At 37.2% G+C, this 23642-nt stretch overlaps 2 protein-coding genes across 4 annotated transcripts in view; one reads left to right on the top strand and one right to left on the bottom strand.

Moving 5' to 3' along the window:
- Positions 1-10836, top strand: part of LOC126010770 (D-aminoacyl-tRNA deacylase 1) — a 168209-nt gene extending 157373 nt beyond the window's left edge. For both annotated transcript variants that reach the window (XM_049774362.1, XM_049774363.1), the window contains exon 6: positions 10319-10836. The gene's annotated coding sequence lies outside the window, so the exon portion shown is untranslated. The remainder of the gene's footprint in view (positions 1-10318) is intronic.
- Positions 1-23642, bottom strand: part of SNX5 (sorting nexin 5) — a 1173556-nt gene that overhangs the window by 649238 nt on the left and 500676 nt on the right. The gene's annotated exons all lie outside the window — the stretch shown is intronic.

The raw sequence follows: 23642 nt of genomic DNA, 5'->3' as shown, positions 1-23642 counted from the left end.
AAAATAAATAAATAAAAAAGATTACTTTGTGCTGATTTTTTTTCTGCATAGGCACAGTAAATATTGGGGACATTAGAAAGGGAATTCCCTTGGCCTAAGAAATACAGGGTTTCTCTACCCTTGAAGTATACTGTCATGGGAATAACTATAGACACCTTGCATGTTCATTTACTCTCCCCTTGGTGCTTTTGTGGTGTATGGAAGACTTCTTCTCTGTCATGGGTGATAAAATCAGACCTCTGTATCTAGAGATCTTGGTATCTCCACAGGTCAAGGAATGGAGCTTATGATGAAGTCTTTCTTCGTGGTTCTAGAAGTTCTGTTACTTCACTGTCGTTTAAATGAGTCTTCTGTATTTGGTGGTCTTGGTCATTGCGCTGATCCTAGGATGGAGCCTGGGATAGATATTTTGTTGTTTCCAGAAGACCCATTCAGTTGCAGTTGTCTCAGTCAGACCTCTGGAATTAGAGATCTTGGTTGTTGTACAGATCGTAGGCCAAAACCTAGACGAGGGCTTTTTTATTTGTCCCAGGATATGTTCTGCCCAGTCATGGTTGTCACAGTCAGTCATCTGTAGATAGCGATCTTGGCTTTTGCACAGATCAAAGGATGACAAGTCTTCTGATTTTGTCTTATTGTTAGATGGTAAGGTAAGACAACCTCACCATATCATATCAAAACTGGCACATTTTGGTGCCAGAGCAGTATTAAGAATGTCCAACACCAAATCCAAAGAAATATTCTATTGGGTTTGTTGTTGTTGTTGTTGTTTTTGGGTCACACCCAGCAGTGCTCAGGGGTTACTTCCGGCTCTAGGTTCAGAAATTGCTCCTGGCAGGCTCAGGGGACCATATGGGATGGCAGTATGTGAACCACCGTCCTTCTGCATGCAAGGCAAACATACTACCTCCATGCTATCTAGTAGAGGCCTGGTTGCTGGTGCTATATGGGTAGAGATATAAGGGTGAAACTTTATGCTTGATGCTTTGGAAATACAGCAAGCTGCAGACCAGGGAGCCTAGTGCACTTCCACTTTTGGAATTTTAGCCATATAACTTTGCACATCTGCAATAATAGACCCAATGACACTTAATATTCAGTGTATTTGTTGAACATTTGTTGCCCTTTTGACTCTTCAGCTGAAAAATTTTATCCCAGTAGACGCACACAATTTCCATGCAATATTTCAATATCTGTAAGCTGAATTAACTGACAAAGTGACCTTGATTTGCTTTGCTCTACAGAAAGATAGCAACCCCTCCCTTCCTCATAGAAGAGAGCTACACTTTTTTTTTGTATTGTTTCTTTTTATTTGAAAACAAAGTGTCCTGGGGAGCCTTATAGGTGCTAAGTAGATCAGATTTGAGTTTCTAAGACTTGAGAGAGAAAATAGAATAATATAAAAGTGAATAAAAAATGTATGATCTTGGGCATACATATATAATGTGTAAAATCTGTATGAAGCACATATATATGTATATATATATATATATATATCATCGAAGCCTTCATACTCTAGATGTTTCTAATGTCACTATCATTCTACAAGCATTTTTTCTTCATTTCTTCATCAAACTATTAAAAATTAGTTTTTGTTTTTGTTCCTTTTCTCATTCCCCAAGCTCTCTTACTTTGCTGGAGAGTTCTAAATTTTTTCAAGGGTACTTCTAATCTTCCTGCTTGCACCTCGCCCCCACCTTTTATGGTTCCCACTAGTATGAATGTGTCAACATTCATACTGTGACTGCTTCATGAAAAAGTATCTTTTTTTCTCAGCCAGTCTCATAAGAATAGCTTATTAGATTTGTTTTTCTTATATAATGTATTTTTATTTGAGCACCATGATTTATAAAGTTATTTACAGTTGACTGTCAAGTATACAATTTTCCAAAAACTATTTAATTACCAGTGTCTACTCTATGGCACAGAAGTTCCACTGGACACAGAAAGTTCAGAAAGGCATATGCACACCATTAATCACTACAGAACTTAGTCCTTTTATAGCTAAAATAAGGAAATATCTTTTGTTATCATTTAAAACATTTCAGTGGTTGCCCTGAGTATTCACTATCTGGTTTATCACCTAAGGCTGCCTTCAAATAATTTATACCACTTTACTATACTCTAGTACCTACAGTTTCAATTTCCTACCACATCTATAGCATTAGTATCATTCATTCACTTTTCCATAATGGAATGTCACTCTTTATGTAGTTGCCTTTTTTCTTCTTCTGGTATCTGGGCCATTCGCAATGCTGCTCAGGGCTGACTCTTGGCTCTGTACTCAGGGTCACACCTGGTGGGCTCAAGAACCCGATGGGGTGCCTGCAGTCAACTCTACATCAGTCTCCTGTGAAACAAGTGGTTACTTTTTATATGAATTAAAATAATAACAAAGGTCCTTGTTCTCTGATGCTCTTCCATTTTATTGTGTGAATCCAAGTTTCTTGACTTATATCGCAATTTTTATGTCTGAAGAATTTTTAGTTTTTATTGCAGCATAGATATGGTAAAATGAATTTTTCTTCACTGTAGAAGGACAGTTTCTGTGTTATAGGTTTCTAGATAGGTGTTTTTACTTTTTTATTGTTTTAATATTTTTAATATTTTAATTTTTTAATATTTTATTCCATCCCCTTTCTTCTTAGAAGTCTCTGTAAGTAATTCTCAGTTCTTCTTGGTAAGGTAGATTCACAACATCCTTTCTTCATCTTTCTCATCTTTTTTTTTTTCAGTATTTTCTCTTTTGTTTTTATAGTTTGAACACAATTTTTTTGTTGTGGCTCTTGTTTGATGCTGTTTGAAATTCCTTGACTGGTATTTGATGTCTGTTATTAAGTTTGGAGTATTGTTGGCATTATTACTTTACATATTTATATTTTCTTTTCATTCTTTCTGCTATAACTGAAGTGTATTAATCTTTTTTTGTTTGCCCACCTGATTTTTGACTGTCTATTTTTCTCTTATTTCATTTTTTTCCTTTTGCATTTCATTTAGGGGGTTTCCTGTTGAGGTGTATTCAAGGCTATTGATGTGTTCATTTTACTTATTAGCCCATTTAAAGGCATTGTTCATTTCTGCTGACAATATTTTCACTCAGTATTTTTTCTTTGTTTTATTTTTATGAGGTAATAGGTTTATAGTAGTGTTAACATTCATGCTTTTAGTATAAGAAGTTATTTATCTCACCTTCATCACCACCAAAGTGCAGGAACTCTCCAGTCCTTGTATATCCTGTATAACTGGCCACATCCCTTCTTCCCTTGTGACCTCCGCTCTGTTGTCAGAATCTAAGATTCTTTTGCTTGGTTTCATTCCTCTTCTTTGTTTCTTTGATACCATATAAAGAAGATACTGTGGATATTGGACATTTGTGTTGTTTCCACATGTTAGCTATTGAAAATAGTGCCTCAGTGAACTTCAAATGTTTTTGAATTCTTGAGAAAGCTTCCAAGGAGTGTAGTTAACTGATCATGTAATAGTTCTATTTTCATTTTTTTTAAAAAAATCTTTATGCTATTTATACCAAAAAAGCTAAACCACTTGACAATCCCAACAGCAGTAAACGAGGATTTCTATTTTACTACATTACCAACAATAGTACAATTGATTTTAATCTTTCTAGTAATATATCTAATCTCTATAGTGTAGGGTAATATTTCAATTTTGTTTTGATTTGAATTTCCCTGATAATTCTAGATGATGAAAATATCTTTCTTATTGGCTATCTTTATATCTTCAAGGAAGTGTCTATTTTTACCTCCTTTCCCTTTTTTAATAGGGTTGTTTTGATGTTGAGCTTTATGAGAGATTTATATATCTCAGATATTAGCCACTTGGTCGCTGCATGGTATGTGAATATGTCCCAATATTCAATAGAGTTTTTAATTATTCTCATACTTTCTTTACCAGTGCAGAAACTTTTTAGCTATAATCTCTTTTTTTTTTTTTTTTTTTGTGGTTTTTGGGTCACACCCGGCAGTGCTCAGGGGTTATTCCTGCTTCACGCTCAGAAATTGCTCCTGGCAGGCACGGGGGACCATATGGGACGCCGGGATTCGAACTGATGACCTCCTGCATGAAAGGCAAACACCTTACCTCCATGCTATCTCTCCGGCCCCATAGCTATAATCTCATTTGTGGTTTTCTTTGCTAGTTGAGTTAACTCATTAAAGACACAGCTGACTTAACTAATTATCATGAGGAATTTACCTGTGCTTTCCTTGTTGTATTTATTGGGTTAAAGTCTAACCTTTAGATCTTTAATGTAATTTGAATTTAACTTTTTTGTGCTATGTGAGGTGACGATCCAAAGTCTCTCTCTCTCTTTCTCTTGCGCACGCTCTTTCATGTTTTTATAACACCATTTAGGAGGAAGTTTTTTTCTTTCATTTACTTAACTTCCTTTTTCATAAAATAACTCCATACATCTCAGGACTTATTTCTGGGCTCTTAATTTTATTCTGTTGGTATAAAAGTTTGATCTTTTTTCAGTACCATAGGTTTGATAACTACAAACTTTATAATATAAAGTCAGGGAATACCTCCTCTCTTCCTCCCCTTTCAGAATTGCTCTGGTTATACGTATTTTAGTAGTTCTATATTCTTGAAGTATGCCAATGGAATTTTGTAGGAATTGCATTGAATCTATATAATGCTTTTGGTAGGATGGCCATTTTAACTATATGTTAATTCTTCTAGTCCATAGATATAAACTATTTTTCCAGCTGATTATTTTTATTTTAATTATATATAGTTTTTATATAGTTTATGGTGTTTGCTGCATTGATTGCTAGGTATTTGATTATTTTGAACAGTTGTAAATGTTACTGATTTTTCCTATTCTAGTTTGTTGTCTGCTTATGCAACGAATTTTTTTTCCCCAGGTAACAGCTTTATTCTTGCTTTGAGACAGAGACTTTAAAGAGGTAGAGACTAAAAACATATTTTGGAAGTTAAACAAGGATGACAATACAGAGAAATAAGGATTAGCTCTTGATAGGGAAAATCTTGTTGAGCTGAAGAAAATACGTATAGAAAAAATAAAATAAAATTTATTATAAATAGAACAAATCAAAAAAATTTTTGTTTGTTTATTTTGTTTTATGGGCCACACCCGGCGGTGCTCAGGGGTTACTTCTGGCTGTCTGCTCAGAAATAGCTCCTGGCAGGCACGGGGGACCATATGGGACACCGGGATTCGAACCAACCACCTTTGGTCCTGGATCAGCTGCTTGCAAGGCAAACACCGCTGTGCTATCTCTCCGGGCCAAATCAAATATTTTTAATAAGGCAAGGTGAATTGAAATTTTCTTTAAAATAATCAATACTTAATTTGGTTATTTTTCAAATGACCTTATTAAGCTTCTGCTTATGCAACAAATTTATATAGATTTGGTACCTGCTCTAATATTGGTTCATATTTTCTAATTTTTTATTATAATACCATGACACCCAGTTGCTCATAATACAGTCATTTCAGCTATTAAATGTTCAAACACTAATCCCACCACCAGTGAGACTTTTACTTCACCAGTATCTCCAGTTTCTTACCTACCTCCATAGCCTGCCTTCATGCAGGCACAAACACTTTAACTTACCATTGTTTGTTACAATACAAAAGCAAATGGAATTATCAAAACTTAGATCACAAGAGTCAAGTTGAAATAATTGTTATATCTCTCCATGGTATCATTGTCTAAGAATTTACTGGCTGCGTGTGGTTGGTCTTTTATGTTATAATTTAGATTCATTGAGCTTGGTAGATTACTATGTAACACTCACATCAGATTTCCTATGACATTACTGAGCTGATACTACTATAGAAAAATGGGGTGTATAGGATTTATATATGAAACACAAATTAGGTGCCTTGAAGTTTGATAAGGTTAGGCTGTAGATCTAGGCCATTTCTGTGGGAGGCGTGGTGTTTAGCTGCTATATTGGAAAAGGGTGTCTGTCCCTTCCTCTCTGAGAATGTCATAGGTATCAGCCCACACCTTCCTACCTGGGAACTATTAGTTTCTATTTTGTTTTTTTACTTTTGGAGCTTGGTGGTGTAACTGAGCCCCATTGGTTTATTTTTTCTAAAAGATTTTTGGTGGAGTTGTTAGAGTTTTCTATCAGTGTTACCATTGCAATCTCTAAATGAGGACTATTTTAACTTCTTTTTTATTTGAATTCCGTTTTTTTTTTCTAATTCCTGTTTTTTGGAATTCCAATACTGACTTTGCTAGTGATATTGATGCCTGCTAGACTGGGGCAGCAAATGAAGGCCTGTAATCAGGAGTGCCCTTTTACACCTTTTACACCCATAAAGTGAGCCTGGTGTTATGTAGGATATTTGCATTTGATGGCACTTTATAGTCTGTATTACTAAGCTCCAACTGACCTGGAGTGTATCCTGTTTTGGCTAGACCTGGGCTCCAACCAAATGCTCACTTTTTCAAACAAATTCTGAGTGTGGCTAGAGCTTACAAAGGTAGGTCCCTTGCCCACTTTTAACTGTGACTGAGAACTTCTGGAACAATGCTGAAAGACTATATCCTAGGCTCTGTCCTAGGATCTGAGCAAAAACCAAGAAACCAAGACCACTAATTTCAGAACTGATTGCAACAACAGCAATGGAACAGAACTCCTAGAACCGTAAAACAAACAAACAAAAAAACAACTCTCTCCTAGCCTTCACCCTATGACATATGCAAATAACAAGGTCTCTAGCTACGCAAATAACAAGGTCTCTAGCTACAGAGGCGGGATGTCATCACTCACATCTGAGTGGAAAGTTTCCTGGCACCAGAAAAAGACCTTGGGGTGTGTAAATGAGTGAATATGGAGCCTGTAGTTGTTCCCATGGCAGTATGCTTCAGGGGCAGAGAAACCCTGTATCTCCTAGGCCAAGGAAATTCCCATCCTAATTTCTCCAATGATTACCGTGCCTATGCAAAAAAAAAAAAGAAGAAGAAGAAACCATTTTTTTTTTAAGAAGTTGCTGGTCTGTTTGTTTTTGTTCTTGTTCTTGTTCTTGTTTTGTTACCTTTCTTCTTTTTTCTCTTTCTTCTTGGAAATGGTTATTTATAACACCTAGTTTTTCTTTTGTTTGTTTGCCTTTTTTTTCTTTTCTTTTCTTCTCCTATATCTTTTCTTATATCTCCAAATAGAACAACATTACTGGAATCACCTTAATTAGCCTCATAATTTGGGGGGGGGGATGGATGATGCCAAGACCAGACAGTCTTATGTTCATTTGGTGGAAATAAAAACTGATCAGATATGAATATCAAATCCAAAGTCAATGACAGCAGAATTGATACCCAATCTACAACAAGCAGTACAAAAGGGGAACAGTTGCATTAGCATTATGGGGGTAAAGGAGGGAGCTGTGGGATACATGCTGGGAACAGTGGTGGAGGGAGGACAACACTGGCGGTGGGAATGCCCCTCATTTATTGTCATTATGTGCCTCAAATATTACTGTGAAAGAATTGTAATTCACTTTGACCACAATAAAAATTAAAAAAATATCTATAGAAAGTCTCCATTCTGACTGTAGATTTTTATTTAACTGTCTGAAGTGGGATGTAGTGGGGGCTGATTTTGGTGGTCCTGGTAAAGACAGGTGTCATTCAACCTAATACTATTTTCTCCTTAATTTGTTCTAATGGAACTTGCCATTGGAAAGGTTCAGCATTTTCTGATGGCTTGCAGCGAGTTTATGGGGGCTGTAATTTCTTGTTTGCTTTCATTCCTGATTCCTACTCCTGTTTTGTTGGAATAGAACATCAAGTCTGTGTGTCTGTTTTGGGCTTTTCCTCTGTTTTCTAAGGACACATTTCCAGTCCTTCAAAGTCAGTGTGCCACCTCCTTTCCTTGGGCTTGTACTCCTTAGCTTTCAAGTCCCCACTGTTCTTTTTTCTCTCAGCAAAAACTCTCCTGGAAATGATGGCTGGGCTCACTAATGAATTTCCTTTGTGGAAACTCATGTAGAATTCTGTTTTGAACTCAGTTTGAAGCTTTTCATTTTGGTGTTTTAGAAGCACTTTCAGCTTGTTCCCTTTCCAGCCAACTTGGCCCCATCATTTTCTTTGGATTTCAGCTCAGTGTTTAACATTACTCATCTATCCTTGAATATTGTCTGCTTTCCTCACCATATTAATCATATAAATTATAGTTATTTCCAATTCCTTTTTTTAAAGATCTCTTATGTGTAAATCTCATTCTGATGATTGCTTTGGAGTTACTGAGTTTCTTGAATTTGTACATTTTTGTCTTTTAGTCTGGGGGAATTTTTAAATTCATTTACTTCAAATATCATTTTATATCTCACTCTCACTTTTATTATTTGGAAATAAGTTTCTTTTTTTTTACCTTTACCTTTCTCTCCTTTACTTTTACTCATTGTTACTGTTGCTGCAATGAATAAGTGTTGTACACACTTGGTTGTAGTGCTTACAGGCATTGCATACTTTAATTGTAATGCTTATATACGCATGGTTGAGATATGCCAGATATTGTAACACTATATTTGTCCCCAGAAGTGAAAAAAAAAAAAAAACCAGCAGTGTTACTGAGATCACACTTTGAGTGTAGGGTTTTCCAAGGGATAAGACTCACAGCCTTTGGCATAATGGGAAGTCATCTCTACCATTGAGCCATAATACTGGGTACCCAGGAAACATTCTTAAACTTTGAGAGCCAGTGGACTGATTCCTCCTAATTCTCTGCCTTTTTTTTTTTTTTAAGGAATTTGAATTTTGTTAGTGAATAGGCACTAGAAACTCCATCTCATTCACAGAACTTTAGGGATTCCTTGCTTTTTTCTTGCCTTTAAAAAGGCAGAAATTAAACAGTGTTTAGTGTTAAATGGGTATGAGTCATGATTGAGAGGAAAAGTATAAATAATAGATGTTCATTCCTAATAATGTCATATCAACCACTGAAGACTGGTGTTGTACAGTGGTATTAAACATTTTCCAGAGAAGAGGTAAGTCTCAGGGACTTGTCATACCAGTGACTTTAGCAGAACACTGCAAACTGAACCCTGTCTCCCTGACCACCCCACTATTCTTTAGTGTTTGTAAAAGTCCTCCACTAGCCATTGTTAACCCCCAAGTTCCAACTTGATAGTAATACAAAACTTTTTAAAGAAAAACAAGTTCATCATTTTCTGTTTTCTAGCACCTAAGTAACTCTTTGTTTCTCATGCCAACTTTTTTACCTTTCCAATATTATTCAAATAGGAAGCAACTGGACTTTGTATCCAGTACGTAGAGATTTTGTTTTGAAAGTCATTTTTATTATAAAAACAAATGTGTATTTGTTATTGAAGGAAGTTTTTTTGGGGGGGTTGGAGGCCTTTCCAGCAAGCCTTGGAGACCTGAGAGCAATTCTAATACTAAAGCTGTACAGGTCCATGGTTTGGCTTTGCAGTGATGGCATTGAACATGAAGCCTTGCACATGAAAGATCTGGCCTTTTCTTATTTCTTTTTGGATTTGGGGACATACCCATCTGTGCTCAGGGATAACTCCTGGTGGACTTAGGGGGCCATTTGTGATGCTGAGGATCAAACATTGATCAACTATACGCAAGGTAAATAAATACCCTACCTGCTGTGCTATTGCTACCCCTTAGTGGAGAGTTGTAATGCTATGAATTTTCCTTTAAGTACTGATTTGGGTGAATATTGAAAATGTTGATATGTATTTATTTATTTTCATTTATTAAGGATTTTTCTAGGAGTCAGGGAGTTAGAAGCACCAAGTCATTCCTTGGCCATGTAAGTCATTGAGTACTACTAGGGATGACACTTATGAAAGAAAAAAAAATTCTAATTTTATTTTGCCTGTGATATTTCTTTGATGCAACTTTTCTTTTTGTTTTTGATTTGGAGCATACCCAGCAGTGCTCAGAGTTATTTCTAGCTTTGTGTTCAGAAATTACTCTTGATAGGCTCAGAGGATCTTATGGGAGGTGAGAATCAAAACCAGTTGATTGCATGCAAGACAAATGCTTTAACCACTGTGCTATCACTCCAGCCACTAGAAGTCTGTTTTATAATTCTCAGATGTTTGGATTGCATCTTTTTGGGCTCTAGGAATATGGTAAGTTGGGAAATATTTGATGAAATGTTATCTGAACTTACACAGAGAAGCATGGCAGATTTTTTTTTACAGTAAGGGAAACTTTATCATATTTTATTGTGAGTTAAAATAATTATCCTTAGCTGTTTTGTTACATTTGATCATATTTTTAAATAGGAATTGAGGGAAAATTTTGAAACCCCTCTGAGTAATGTGCCTTATCTTTGTTCTTTCTAGTATATTATCGTCGGACAGAACTGGATCCTGAAAATTTATGAAAGATGCTAAGCACCTACACTATTTTAAGATCTTGAAACAACAACAAGAAAAAAGAAACTGGAAACCTGAATAGCCCTGCAAGGAAAGAGGAAGGAAACATTCCCATTTTCATTCGTGACTGATGTTATAGTATAAGTGGGACCATCCAAAGGAAGGCATATGGCAGCAGGGGGTCTAACCATGATGTAGTCTTTATTGGTTTTCATAATGTCTTAGTTTGCATTTAAAATAGAGTGACTCACTATCATTAGTCTTTGAGTCCTCTTTCCATGCTGGTGTACATTGACGATGGCTTTCAAATCCATTTATGATCTCTATATTCTTTCCAACATGGGCTAACCCAGAGACTATTTTAATTTAAAAGAGAATATGTCATCAGTGATAATGACATATTATTATGTTAGAGACATTGGCATTGTAACTCTTATCTTTCTTTTGAAAAAGAAATAATGAAAATAAAACAGTAAAACTAAAAATACTACTTGAAAATTTCTCTGTGTGTTTCTAATTAATAATTTTGTCTTGGAGTCAGAGCACAGTGGGTAGAGAGGGCATTTGCTGTGCATGTGGCTGAAGGTTCAATCCTTGGCATCATTATGGTCCCCCCAAGCATTGCCAAGAGTAATTCTTGAGTACCGCCAGATGTGGTCCAAAAACAAACAAAAATATTTGTCTATAACAAATGTGCCTGACTTCTCTCTGTGTGTATCTATACCTGTTTATATATAATTCTGGAGTGGACCACATAACCCTTTGGTTCCTGTTTAAACTTGGTAGTTTATAGTTGTTGGCATCTTACTTGGATATGAGATGACATAAGGAGTGTTCATGAAAAGGGAGTTCACTGTCACAGTGACCAAATGAAAGAGACAAAGTATGCTTGCTACATCTGTCTCATCCACTGTTGGACGTTACAATAAAGTCTGCAACATGTTGGCTGCTACACATGTGCTTTGTCAGGAACTACTTGGTTGTCCATATCTCCAACTCAGTGGTCCTATAGGTGTGGAAAAAGAAGTACATCCAAAGAGTTTCTCAGTTAATTTGATCAACTAGAATCATAGCTTCAGTGGGAAAATTTAGACTTTATGTGGTGCTAGTAGTGACATACATATGTAGTATATTATATATAGGTGGTTCTGCTTTAAGACATGAATAGGTTCATGAAAACTACATGACATCTTATAAGACCAATTTTACTGTAGGCTAATTGACAAAAACGAAAGTTGTTTTTTGTGGCATATTTATAGTTACACAATATGTGACCAAATTTTTAAATAAAAATACCCCCATCTCTTCTAATATTAAGCAGTAGTTTATATCTATTTATTCACTTTACAACATTCTTATTACAGCTCAGGGTTGAAGCTGATCAAAAAGTCTGTCTCAGAAGCTCAAGATAAGAGGTAGAATCCAGCCCTGGAAAGGAACTCTCACATTACAAGGCATACTCACTTTCCTACATTAATTCAGACTAGGATAGTTGGAAAAATACCAATATATCCTAGGTGTGTGTGTGGGGTGAGGGGTTGAGGGTGGCAGGGAACCAGTTGTACTAGGAGAAAACTCCCTCCACATAATGACCATTGCTGTGATTTTTTTTCTCTCTCAATAATGTTTAAATAAAATAATTTTATTTAAAAGCCCACTGTATAACAATACATATACAGAGCTACCCTCTCTGAAAACACTTCTTACCTATAACTATAAAAATACATAATTTAGCATACCTAGTTTTTATAATACCTTCTGAGTTCATGAGTCAGATGCAGTTGTCTACTTGAAATAAAAATATAGGAAGTGTGTGTGTGTGTGTGTGTGTGACACAGAAAGAGAGAGAGAGAGAGAGAGAGAGAGAGAGAGAGAGAGAGAGTCTAAAATCACATATCCTGGGCCAGAGTGCTAGCACAGTGGCAGTGTGTTTGCCTTGCACGAGGCGGACCCAGGGCGGACCTAGGTTCGATCCCCGCATCCCATATGGTCTCCCAAGTCTGCCAGGAGTGACTTCTGAGTTGCAGAGCCAGGCTGAGTTGCAGAGCCAGGAGTACCCCTGAGTGCCGCTGGCTTGTGGCCCCAAAACCAACCCCCCCCCCCAAATAAAACCAATAAAATCACATCTCCAATGTTTCTTTAAGTACTTAGAATATGGAGTAAGTAAGCCAGATTGCTTTATTCAGAACACATATTTTAGTATAATTCACAATAAGTTAAACCTCTAGATTGGACATTATTATTTCTCAGATGCTATTTTATAGCATTTAGGTTATTGATCCACTGATTTTATCCTGTTAGGTAGGAAACATGTGGCACAACTTGTTACTTGTGAACTTAAACTGGCATTCAGTGATCACTATGTACTTTTTATACAGACTCAGAAACTGTATGGATAATTATCTATTCTAATAGTATTTCAGGAACCCACATCTAACCAGCCATCTGATATGTTTGGAATTCATTTTGAAACTGGGATTTAAAAAAGTATTTTTTATTTAATTAAAAACTTATTTACAATGTTATTGATAGCTGGATTTTAGGCATACAATATTTCAACACCAATCCTACCAATAGTGTGAATTTACCACCACCAGTGAGAGGTGAGAGAGTGATATTGCAAGATATTTTTGGTTTTCATGGTTATCAAGGATATATCTGATCTACAACCACATCTTTAAATTACTTCAAAATTTTTTATGGAAGAGTTTTAGGGTATACTCAGTGGTGTTCAAAACTTACTCTTGACTGTTGAGGGATCATTCCTAGCAGTGAGATGCTGGGGGATTGAACCTAGGTTAGCACATGCAAGGCAAATGCCCTACCACTTGCGCCACCGCTCCGACCCCAAGTTGGTCTTTTGTTTTTTATATGTGACATTTCTGTGATTTTTACAGACTTGGTTTAGTTTCAGTAAATGCTGCTATTTACTTTTGTATAATCACCATTGCTCAGGGCTTACTTCATACTTTGTGCTGAGGGATTATTCCTAGCAGGACTTAGACTCCATATGGTGTGCTTAAAAGCAAACCCAAATCAACTGTATTGGTATGCAGGGCAATTTCCTTACCCTATTTTATTACCCATATCTTATATCTTACACCTTCAGTCATTTCTAATCTGCACAGAGGGCAATGCTGCCTGCACCTAGTTGCTGTCTTATCTGAGAACAGATTCAGCAACTGAAAGGTAGAAGCTCTCAGTGTGTGTGTACAGTGGAGAAAAGGAACCTGAGCCATTATGCTTGATTCTCTGCAGCCTCCTATATTGGCCAATTTTCTACTTAGAAAATAAAATCACTAGATGGATAACTGACAGCACATTTTTTAATTTCATTTTATTGAAGCAATTGTGATTTAAAGAGTCCTTCATAGTTGAATTTCAGATAGAAGTAAGTCAGGGCCCTTCCCACCACCAGTGTCAACCTCTCTCCATCAATAAACCCAGAGTGCATCCTATTCCACCACTCTTTGGCCCCTCACCTGCCAGTGTAATAGGCCCCTTTCAGTTTAGATTGTTAAAGTTTAGGTCCCTTAATTCTATAATCATTGACTTCAGCTTGGATATTTAGTTCTGTCCTTATTTATTTCCCTGCCAATGCATTTGATACCACTTGGCCCCTAGCTCTCAGCCTTCTTTTATTCCTTCTTAGTTTTTTTTGTTTTTGTTTTTGGACCACACCCATTGATACTCAGAGGTTACTCCTGGCTATGCACTCAGAAATCGCTCCTGGCTTGGTGGGGGGCATATGGGATGCCTGGGGATTGAATCGCAGTTCATCCTAGGCTAGTGCTTATAAGGCAGACACCTTACCTCTAGCGCCACTGCTTCGGCCCCTATTCCTTTTTAGTTTTATAGAAAAAATGTGGGAATATCCATGTCCCAGGGTTCTATGAAAAAGGCAGGAGAACAATATAAAAGATAGATTTTAAAAAATACAATAAAAAGTGTGTGGAAGGTTTTTTTGGTGTGTTTTGTTATTGTTATTTTTGTTTGTTTTTGCATAGACACAGCAACATATGGGGGAAATAGGAAGAAAAAAATCTTTGGCCTAAAAACAGGGAGACCTTACTCATGAAGCATCCTGGCATAAGATCTATACAGGCTCCAGGCATTGTATGTTGTCTAACACCAAAGTCTTTCTCTGTAGTACCAGTAAAAGTTCTTCACAATCACAGTTGTTTCAGTCATGTTTCTGTAGTTAGAGATCCTGGTTTTTGTACAGATATTATGTCGAAGTCAGAGTAATACAGGGTGTCTTCTGGTTTTATCTCACCATTAGGTGGCAATGCAGAGAACCCTACCCTGAAAGCAAGTTGTTGCTGTTACCAAGTCATAGGATGACATCCTACTTCGACATAATATCTGTACAAAAACCAGGATCTCTAACTACAGAAACATGACTGAAACAACTGTGATTGTGAAGAACTTTTACTGGTAAAAGCAGTAGGTAAAAGCACCTGGTATATCCTACGAATATACCCGAGGAACACAAAAATACAATACACAAGTCCCTTCCTTACACCTATATTCATTGCAATGCTATTTACAATAGCAAGACTCTGGAAACAACCAAGATGCCCTTCAACAGATGAGTGGCTAAAGAAACTGTGGTACATGGATGTACATGGAATCTATTATGCTGAGTGAAGTAAGTCAGAGGGAGAGAGAAAGACGCAGAATGGTTTCACTCATCTATGGGTTTTAAGAAAAATGAAAGACATTTTTAACAGTATCTCAGAGACAAGAGAGATGAGGGCTGGTAGGTGCAGCTCATGACATGAAACTCATCACATAGAGTGATGAGTGCAGTTGGAGAGATGACTACACTGAAAACTATCATAACAATGTGAATGAATGAGGGAAGTAGAAAGCCTGTCTCGAGTACAGGTGTGGGGGGGTGGGGAGGAGGGAAATCTGGGAAATTGGTGGTGGGAATGTTGCACTGGTGATGGGGGGTGTTCTTTACATGACTGTAATCACACAACTATAATCATGTTTGTAATCACAGTGTTTAAATAAAGATAATTATAACCATGCTGGTTCCATAGATGGGACCCAAGGTTGGGATGAATGGCCAATGTCCAATCTCCTGAAGCCTAAGCCAAGTCACTATGCCAAATGTTCAGGGTATAAGGCCCCACTGCAATATAAAATTTATATGTTCCTATTAGATAAGAACTTGTTTGCACCCATAAGATTTACCCATCTTAATGTGCCTGTGCAAAAAGGAACAATGCCACGTGGTGCTACTGGTGCATAAAAATAACAAGATAAAAAATTAACAAGATAAACAATCCTGTAACCTGGTTCTAATATGAACAGGGAAAGATGAGGTTCTTATACAAGGGGAAATTTCATAGAGTTTCAAACCCAAATGTGTTTTTAGAGTAAGTGCCTCACATCATTATCATACTAACTCCAGTAACATTTGTCCCTATATAGATGGTGGTTATTTCCCTTTACATATGCGATTCTAGCCACCCCTTTCTCCTTGAGATAATAACTTATTTCATGGACAGGAATGATAGTACAGTCTTAGGGCATTTGCCTTACATTCGACCAACCCACGTTTGATCCCTGGTATCCTATATGGTTCCCTGATCCTGTCAGGAGTGATTTCTGAGTACAGAGCGAGGAATAATTCTTGAGCACCTTCAGGTAAGCCCAAAACAACACAAAAACTAAAATAAGATAGTAATAACTTGCCTTTCTGTGTTAATAAAAACAACCACCACCATATATGGGATATGGTGATATGAAGACATTAGAAAATGGAGAAAAACTGAGACTGGAGCAATAGCACAGCAGTAAGGCGTTTGCCTTGCACGTGGCCAACACAGGACGGATCCTGGTTTGAATTCCAGCATCTTTTATGGTCCCCCAAGCCTACCAAGAGCAACTTCTGAGCACAGAGCCGGAGTAAACTCTGAGCACTGCTGGGAGTAACCCAAAAACCAAAAACCAAAAAAAAAAAAAAAAAAAAAGAAGAAGAAGAAAATGGAGAAAAACTGACTTCAACTATGTAGGATTATTACAATTTATTATAGTACAGAATTGAAAGGATTACTTTCAGCAATAATGTCAATCCACAAAATGTTTCCAAATAGATGGTTCTCTGGGCTGAAAACTTGAGGCCTTCTTGGAATGTGGGAAGGCAGATTCTCTTCCCTTCCAAAGATACCCATCAACCATCACACGTGACTTCTTCTGATGTATGAACAGTCCAGATCCACAGCTTCTGCGGTAGAATGTACTATTGCTCCAGCTCCGTAGCAACCATTTTCTCCTTCAGTACAGACTATTTTCAAGTTAGGCTACTTTCTGTGGATTCTTTTTCCTTCAAATGAACAGTAGCATATCACTTTCCTGCCATGGGATGTAGATCTTTATCTGTAAGATATCATAATCAGAGTAACAGACAACTGTGATGATTTATGGGCACACCACACATTGGTGTGATCCAACATGGTGCTTCCTATATAATAGGTGATCTAGAGAGATGTAATCAAAATGCTTTCCAAAACAATTGGGAGCAACTTTCTATTTAGTGGAGTTCATGTCTTAAGTCCTACTTTAAAGGGAACTGCAGGCATTGGGAACAAATAGACTGTCCTGGGTATTTTAGATAACTCAAAGGAAACTAAAGTAATAGTGGTGACAATGTAATTTGTATGTATAGCATATAGATTATAAGTGAAACAAGTGATTATAATGTCACATGACACCAGAGAGAGAAACTGAGAACAACTTAAAGGAACACGTTTATTATACATGATCCTATGCTCATAAAATAGTGCTGTTTGATGGTAGATTTAAATTAATTTAAAATGCATTTTATACTGTAAGGCTAGATATCTTTCTTAATAAGAACTTTATTTTAAATATAAAGGACTCAGATTGGTTAAAAGTAAAGGAATAGAGAAAGATATACCATGTTAGCACTAATCAAAATAAAGCTGTTGTGGCCATATTAATATCAGAGAGATATCAGGACAAGGAAAACTATCATGGATAAAAAAAGGCACTGCATAATGACAGGAATAAATTATCCAAGAATATACAACATTTTATATACTTAAAAACAGATGGATTTTTAGAAATGCATAACCTAATTCCTTTAATAAAATGTAAAATCCAAATTTAATAGCTATATATATTTTAATTGCATGCATTTATTATTACACATAATTCATTGCAATACATTAAGAATGAATTTTCCATGGGCAATAATAAATGTAATTTATAAGCTGCAAAAAAATAAAACAGATGGTCAAAATACATGAAGCTAAAATTAATAGAGCCAAAAAGAGAAATATACAAACCCACTATTTGAGTTGGAGGATTCAATTCACCTCTGTTTGTAATGGATCAGGTAGATATATAATCAATAAAAATAGAGTTGACCTGTGCAACACAATCAATCAGCTTGATCTGCTTGACACTTATAGATTAATCCATTCACTGGTAACAGAATACATATTTTTCCCCTCAAGATTGCATGGAACATTTATGATATAGATTATATTCTGGATCAAGAAATACTCCATAGAAAATTAAAAAGATTATCAACTGATACATATTAAGTTGTTTTGAATTTGTGTAATTGTGTATAAGTCATATTGACTTTCCAGCAGTGGAATTAGGAATTAATAGCAAAACACTTGAGATATCAAAAAGTATTTGGAGACAAAAAACACATTTCTAAGTATTTTAGGTCAAAGATAAAATTTTCTAGAAAATTAAAATTACTGATCTCTGCCAAACATATAGGCCTCCTATTAACAGAGAAAAATAAACTTGATCTTATTATTGACTAGGCTAAGGATGGTGGAGCTGTCCTAATAAGAACTGAATGAAGTACAAAGGGCCAGAATGACAGTGCAGTGGCTAGGGTGCATGCCCTGATGAAGTTGACCTGGATTCAATCCCCAGGACCTCATATTGTCATCTGAGAACCATCTGTGAACCCAAAGCACAAATCCAGGAATATTATTTCATGAACACTGCTAGTATATCCCCAAATTGAAAAAAAGTGTCTATCGTCCAAACAGGCAGGGGGCAGGATTGTAGGGACATTTGGTACTCCACAACCTGATAAGGGTCTCAGTGATGTGAGGAGGGTTGGTCTGAGTGCTGCAATTTGAGTAGACCTGGTGTTGCACTGGAATTACTCCTCCTGCACCATCAGTGCTAAGATAACTGGACAACATCTGGCTTAGTGGAATGAGATCACAACAATTGGGATTGGAATCCAAGTAGGAAAAGTTCCTGGACATTGGGTACATTCAGATTGTTAGGGTACCAGTTGGTTTCTTCACAAAGGTATAAAGGAGTCACATAACTCCTAAAGTGCATATTATGGCTAGAAAAAGTACCAGACATTTTAGCAGACATAGCATGGCAAGTGAGGCTCCATTCTATATGCCACTAATGAGAAGTATTTTCAACCATAAGACCCTTAGGCTACAAAAGCTCACATTATAAACTCAGATCAGAGCAAAACCTGGAATGCTTGAAAGTCTGAAGCCCCCTCCCTTTTTTTTTCCCCATTGAGAAATTGGACAATCTCAAAAGTATGTCAGTAACTGTAGTGGACAACAGTTCTTGAGTCTTCTAGAAGATTCTATCAAACTCAGAAAAATAGATTGATCTTCAGAGGGGAAAAACAAGGGATTTCACATTAAGTCTGGTCTTCCCAACTAGAGTGAAAATGATAAGTGATAAACCTATCGATAAAACCAGTAGATAAACCTATTTACTGCCCCTGACCACCAACTTTAAACACACACTTTGGATTCTAAAAATCAAAGCGAATCTTTAAACCAAGAATCATAGTACTCAAGATAAAGAAACAAATGCTAAAGAAGGTTAATTCCTGTTATAGAATTAATGACAAAGAAATCTCTTCTAAAATTCCAGATGCATATCATGGAAATAGGAAGTATAATAGACTGTGTAAATTATATATTTTGAAGAATTTTAATCAGAGGTGATGTCTGGATTAATGGCTACAATGAGCACGCTTTGCAATGCATAGCTCTTCAAAGCGGGGTTTGAAGCAGGACTCAGCAACTCTCAAGCTCCAGAGACATATAGAGACATAAACATGGGGCTTAGCTTGTTGTGACAGTGTATACCGAGGTCAAATGCAACCCCCTTTACGGAGCCTCGCAACCCCCTGGGAGGCGCGCCCCACTATTTGAGAACCACTGGTATAGTCTCACTCATCTGTGGGCTTTAACATTGTCATGGTAGTTGTTAGTGTAGTTATTTTTCTAACTGTACCCACCACTCTGTGGTGAGCTTCATATTGTGAGCTGGACCTACCAGCTCTCTTCTCTGGCCATTATAACAACAATGTCTGTTATTATTCTTAAAACCTATAGATCAGTGAGGTTATTCTGTGTGTGTGTATGTATGTATGTATGTATGTATGTATGTATGTATGTATGTATGTATGTATGTCTCTCCCTCTGGATTATTTCACACAGCATAACACTTTCCATGTATGTCCATGTATAGGAAAATTTTTATGACTTCATCTCTTCTGACGGCTGCATAATATTCCATTGTGTATATGTACCACAGTTTCTTTAGCCATTCCTCTGTTGAGGGCATCTTGGTTGTTTCCAGAGTCTGGCTATTGTAAATAGTGCTGCAATGAATATAGATGTGAGGAAGGGATTTTTGTATTGCATTTTTGTGTTCCTAGAGTATATATATATAGGATTGGTATAGGTGGATCATATGAGAGCTCAATTTTCAGTTTTTTGAGGAATCTCCATATTGTTTTCCATAAAGGCTGACTAGACGGTATTCCCACCAGCAGTGAATGAGAGTTCCTTTCTCCCCACATCCCACTAGCACTGATTGTTCTTGTTCTTTGTAATGTGTGCCATTCTCTCTGACGTGAGATAGTAGGTACCTCATTGTTGTTTTGATTTGCATCTCCCTGATGTGGAACAATTTTTTCATGTACCCTTTGGCCATTTGTATTTCTTCTTTAAAAAATTATGTTCATTTCTTTGCCTCATTTTTTGATGGGGTTAGATGTGTTTTTTTTTTTTCTTGTAAAGTTCTGTCTTAACTTGTGTATCTTAGATATTAGCCCCATGTCTGATGGGTATTGGGTAAATAGTTTCTTCCACTCTGTGGGTGGCTTTTGTATCCTGGCACTATTTCCTTTGAGATGCAGAAAAAGCTTCTCAGCTTAATATAGTCCCATCTGTTTATCTTTGCTTCTACTTATTTGGAGAGTGCTGTTTCCTCCTTATCTGGGAGGCTAGCTAATTTCTTGGCTAACTAATTTTCAAGCTGCCATCTTCATTCTCTATTCAAAGCGCGGTTTGAAGCAGGACACAGCAACTCTTAGCTCCAGAGACATACAGAGACATAAACATGGGGCTTAGCTTGTTATGACAGTGTTTGCCGAGGTTAAATGTAGCCCCCTGGGAGGGACTACAGAGCATGAAAACTGGCAAGGCTTTGTAAAAGCCGGCTCCCTGTGTGTGACACCAGGCGGGGAAAATCCGCGAAAGTACACCGGCCCAGTGGGGCCCAACTGTGAAAAACTGTGAGTGTGACCTGTCTATGTCTGTCTACTGTCCTCTTGCGTGAAACTCTTGCGAGTGGGGCAAAAAGAGGCTCCAGCGGAGCACGGCCGCTCCACTTCACTACGCGGCCGTACACTCTTTCTAAGGAAAGAACACCACTGCAACAAGAAGGAAAAATCACACTAAGAATGGCGCTATATCACAGAAGCAAACATTTCTCTCTGGACTGTCTTCTCTGTTGCATGCTCGGGCCTAAGATTTGACCCAGTGTGAGGCTTCATCCACGGAGGACTCCACTCCCTTAGAGGCAAGTCAGCCCATCCAGAAAGGGAGGAGCCAGAGGAGTGTGCTGCCTGCATCATATAGACAATGAATACCACCACAACACTTAGAAAAACACACAATACAAGTGTGACAATGGGGAAACAACGCAGGCCAGCATCAGACATAGAGAATGAAGATGACAATTCTGAGGACCAGATAATGACCAACCAACTAATCAACCTCTCAGATAAGGACTTTAGACTAGCAATATGGAAGATGCTCAAAGATCTCCAAGAAACCATGGATCGAGTTGAACAGAACACTAATAAGAACCAAGAAAATATGAAGACAGAAATCACAAAACTCCAAACTGAAATAACATATCAACTAACAGGACTGAAAAACTCAGTAAACGAAGTGAATGACAAAATGGATAAGCTCTGGGACAGGGTATCAGAAGCTGAGAATAGACTTGGTGCTGTGGAAGATGAGATACATAACAATTCCATACAGCAGGAGAGATTGGACAGAAAACTTAAAGCAAATGAGCAGACAATGGAAAAATTAGTCAAAGAATGGGAACAGATGAAAATAGAAGTCTATGATAAGATCAACAGAAACAACTTAAGAATCATTGGAATCCCAGAGACCCAGGAAGAATCAACGGTCAAGAACATCATTAAAGAGAAACTTCCAGAGCTAAAGAATATATGTGATCAAATCCTGCATGCTCGAAGAGTACCAACCAAAAGAGACCCCAGAAAAACCACCCCAAGACACATCCTAGTCACAATGACAAATCCCACAGATAGAGACAGAATTCTGAAAACAGCAAGATCAAAAGGGGAAATCACGTTCAAGCAAGCTTCCCTGAGATTTACAGCAGACCTGTCACCAGAAACACTCAATGCCAGAAAGCAGTGGTGGGATATTGTGACAAGACTGAATGAAATGAATGCTTCACCCAGAATACTATACCCAGCAAAACTCACTTTCCAGTTTGACGGAAGAATACATGGTTTCACAGACAAAAAACAGCTCAGAAACTTCACAGACACAAAACCAGTCTTAAGAGAAAAACTGAAAGACCTAATCTAAGACAAGACTACCCAAAAGACACACCAAATTTTGAAATAAAGATGGCGTTAAATCCCAGGACAATTCTTTCTCTCAACGTCAATGGACTAAATGCACCAGTTAAGAGACACAGAGTGGCTAAATGGATCAAAAAACTCAATCCAACCTTCTGCTGCCTACAAGAAACGCACCTGAATAGTCAGAACAAACATAGACTCAATATAAAAGGCTGGAGAAAAATTATCCAAGCAAACAACACCCATAAAAAAGCTGGAGTGGCCATACTAATATCAGATAATGCAAACTTTATACTCAGGAAGGTTGTAAGGGACAAAGACGGACATTTTATATTAATCAAGGGGTACGTAGAGCAGGAAGAATTCACTCTCCTAAACATATATGCACCGAATGAGGGGCCAGCAAAATATTTAATACAACTGTTGACAAATCTGAAAAATAATATCAACAACAACACAATAATTGTGGGGGACCTTAACACGGCTTTGTCAACACTGGATAGGTCAACCAGACTGAAACCCAACAAGAATATACTAAACCTGAAAAGAGAAATGGAAGAAAGAGGCCTAGTGGATATATATAGGACACTCCATCCCCAGAAACCTGGATACACATTCTTCTCCAATGTACATGGGACATTCTCCAGGATAGACTACATGCTGGCACATAAAACATACCTCCATAAGATCAAGAGGATAGAAATTTTGCAGACTACCTTCGCTGACCACAAGGCTCTGAAATTATTTGTGAACTCCAAAGGAACTCAGAAGAAACACTTTAACACCTGGAAGTTAAACAGCCTCATGCTCAATAACCAGTGGGTCCGAGATGAAATCAAGGAGGAAATCAAAAGGTTCCTGGAAACAAATGACAATAAAGACACAAACTATCAGAACTTATGGGACACAGCAAAAGCAGTACTGAGAGGAAAATTTATAGCTTTGCAAGCACACATCAGGAAGGAAGAAGGAGCTTACCTGAGTAGCTTAATGACACAGCTAATAGAACTAGAAAATGCTCAACAAAAGGACCCAAGAATAGGAAGACAGAAGGAAATAACAAAGCTGAGAGCAGAAATCAACGAAGTGGAAACCCAAAAAACAATCTGAAAGATCAACGAAAGCAGAAGTTGGTTCTTTGAAAAAATAAACAAGATTGATAGACCACTGGCAAACCTAACAAAGAAAGAGAGAGAGAGAAACTTGATAACTCGTATCAGGAATGAAAAAGGAGAGATCACTACTGATATGACAGAGATTCAAAGGGTAATCAGAAACTACTTTGAAAAACTCTACGCCACTAAAAATGAGAACTTGGAAGAAATGGATAAATTCTTGGACTCTTATAATCTTCCACGGTTGAAGGAAGAGGATGTA

The sequence above is a fragment of the Suncus etruscus genome, chromosome 6 (genome assembly GCF_024139225.1).
Source record: "Suncus etruscus isolate mSunEtr1 chromosome 6, mSunEtr1.pri.cur, whole genome shotgun sequence".
Classification (NCBI taxonomy): Eukaryota; Metazoa; Chordata; class Mammalia; order Eulipotyphla; family Soricidae; genus Suncus; species Suncus etruscus.
Note: the sequence above shows the minus strand (reverse complement) of the source record. Positions and strands in the feature narration are given on the sequence as shown.